The following is a 3,394-nucleotide window of genomic DNA, read 5'->3' as shown; positions in this document are numbered from 1 at the left end:
TTTCTCGGGATAAGAGGAATACGATGGTCCGGCACCGTCCCTCACAGTCTGAGGTTCCTCAGGATAAGAGGAATACGATGGTCCGGCACCGTCCCGCACAGTCTGAGGTTCCTCAGGATAAGAAGAATACGATGGTCCATCTACACTGTGTGGTGCCGGATGGACATTTGAGGTAGTCAGGTTTTCTCCTGGACTATACTGTGTCATGTCCTCATCTTCTACTTTACAGTCTGGAGACAAAGTGAGACAATCCTCTGAGGTTTTCCTCATCTCCCGTCCATCTACTAAAATAGAAATACAAAGATTATTACTAGACATCAGCTGATTGGTTCCCCTAAACCAGGACTCCGCCCACATCCAGCAGCTTTGTCTCTGAGGATCTTACAATTCCCCCCTCAAGGTAACTAGTAAATGGATCCTCTGATCTCCTACCAGATCATTTCTTTATTCATGGACCTTAGTCAGAGAGCAAGGAAACAATGAGAACTATATGATGCCAGCAACACGCTGGCGCAAAAGGAAAACCATAATTAGCCTGTAATGGTGGGTGTGCTGCAATCAGAAACAAAGGTGCAAGACACTCTTTGGGGTCTTGTCCAAAGATGAATGGGTATAGTATGTGGATTGAGCAACCCTGGTGGTTAATGGAAATCCACCTACTTCTGGGCACTAGTAACAATTGTTAGCCCCAATACATATCACCTCTATTGACAATCCACCGAATATATGTGTATATATAAATGTGTACCCAGTGCTCATATACAAATATTCTTCTCAGAAAAATGTAAGAAACACATACATATCTGTGCCATATACGTATTGAATAGTGCTCTTATAAAACGTGCATTCCCCTATATCAAATTTAGGGAATCCTTACCACAGAAACAAACAACTTTTGCAAAATCCACAAAACATAAATAGAATGTGGATGTGAAAACAATTAATGTACAGATATGACAATTAAGTAAAGGATTTCTAAGTTGATCCTTTTCCCTTTAAAGTCCCAATATGATGGCCAAGTGCTCATAAAACGATGAATGCTTCTCCTGTGAGACGTTAGAACACAACGTGATTTCACCACTTCTGTGATAGTCCCATCACCGTAAAAAATGGCCACTCACCAGATCTCATTTAATAAATGCCTTTGGTTCATTCCCAGGATAACCACTCCTCTTATGTGTTTCCAATAACTGCAAGGTATATGGAGTCCTCAGGAGCTTCTTGAGGACGCAATATACCATGCGAAACGCGTAGAGGCTGCTGACATCTACAGGACAGGAAGACAGGACTTCCGTGAGGAAGTTATTGGAAACGCATAAGAGGAGTGGTTATCCTGGGAATGAACCAAAGGCATTTATTAAATGAGATCTGGTGAGTGGCCATTTTTTACGGTGATGGGACTATCACAGAAGTGGTGAAATCACGTTGTGTTCTAACGTCTCACAGGAGAAGCATTCATCGTTTTATGAGCACTTGGCCATCATATTGGGACTTTAAAGGGAAAAGGATCAACTTAGAAATCCTTTACTTAATTGTCATATCTGTACATTAATTGTTTTCACATCCACATTCTGTTTTGTGGATTTTGCAAAAGTTGTTTGTTTTTGTGGTAAGGATTCCCTAAATTTGATATAGGGGAATGCACGTTTTATAAGAGCACTATTCAATACGTATATGGCACAGATATGTATGTGTTTCTTACATTTTTCTGAGAAGAATATTTGTATATGAGCACTGGGTACACATATATATATATACACATATATTCGGTGGATTGTCAATAGAGGTGATATGTATCGGGGCTAACAATTGTTACTAGTGCCCAGAAGTAGGTGGATTTACATTAACCACCAGGGTAACGCAATCCACATACTATACCCAAACAACGAGAACTGTCTTTTATAGGAGTGACAGTGATGAGAAGATTATAGGACGAGTGTCCCCACCCCCTCTATTACACATTATCATCTTCCCAACACAAGAAGTCCTGCACTTCCTTATTTAGTCCATGATTTAGTCATGAATGACAGCGTGGCTGAGCCCCACCAGAGGTCAGAGAGTGAGGATGGGGGAGAACAACCAAGATGAAGACTGGACTGATCCTGAAGACCTCCATCATTGGGTTATTGACTCCTCCCTCATTATCACTTTCTGTTTAAAGTTCCAAAGCTTGAGGATGTTATCACATTATTATCAACAAGTAAAAGTCTGTGCTCCAATCACATCATCAGATATAAAATCAAACCACTATGAAATAAGTAAATAGGAAACTGCTCATATAATCCCCAGATATGAGGTATAACAGAACTGCTCTGATATTGGTTAATGAACAAAAACAGAACAGAAATGTGAGAGAGGGACTCACCTGAAGTTCTGCTTTCCTTGGAGCTCCGCCTGTCTCTTAAAGCCCTAGCCCCCTGACTCTATCGGCAAGCTGTATTGGCTGAGAGAAGCAGGCTCCTATCAATCATTTCCCTTTCCTATGCAGTTCCACACATTGCACTCATTCACATTATCTCTTTGGTGCCCTCTGCTGGCCTTTTCTTAATCATCAAACACAATTCCATCCCCAGCCTATAATAATAGTACATTAAAGGATCACTAAAGATATATTTTTTAAAAAAACAAACATGTTATACTTCCCTCCACTGTGCAGCTCTTTTTGCACAGAGTGGCCCCAATCCACATCTTCTGGGGTCCCTCGGCGGCTCTCTCAGCACCTCCCCGCAAGAACTCAACACCTTCATGCAAGCTTTCTCGCATGGTGTTGAGTCCTTCTGGGTGCGCTTGCGTGATACAGCCGGTGACCATAACAGCTCACTGTATCACTGGATTGGATGTGATTGACAGCAGCACAAGCCAATGGCTGCGCTGCTTTAAATCAACCAATTAATGAGCCAGGAAGACGGCCGAGAAGCCTGCTCATTCACGGCGCGGTACTTTCGAGGGGTCCGGAAAGTAAAGGGGGGCTCGGGGGGGGGCGCTAATGCACAGATTTTTTTTTCACTTTAATGCATAGAATGCATAGAACTTGTACCTTTACAACCTCTTTAACCATTTGCCGTCAGCAGGTTGGCTCATTCCAACGAATCGCCATACTGGTATGTCGGCTCCTTTAAGAACCATACCAGGCACTGGCGCGTGCCCGCTGCACTGCGGGGGACCTGATGCGTGTGGCAGGCAGCCGTGAGGTCTGCCCACAGGCACAAGAGCAAGAACAGGGATCTGTGTCTAAATAATGCATTACAATTTACCGAAAAAACACATTCAATTTTAGTCGACTAAAACGTCCTGCAGATTTTAGTTGACTAAAGACAATGAAAACTAAAACAATTCAGGTGACTAAAATACAACTAAAACTAAATAAAAATTTGACGTCAAAATGAATATTGGT

Source organism: Rana temporaria, assembly GCF_905171775.1.
Source record: "Rana temporaria chromosome 4 unlocalized genomic scaffold, aRanTem1.1 chr4b, whole genome shotgun sequence".
In the NCBI taxonomy this organism is placed as follows: Eukaryota; Metazoa; Chordata; class Amphibia; order Anura; family Ranidae; genus Rana; species Rana temporaria.
This window is presented reverse-complemented; position numbering follows the sequence as displayed.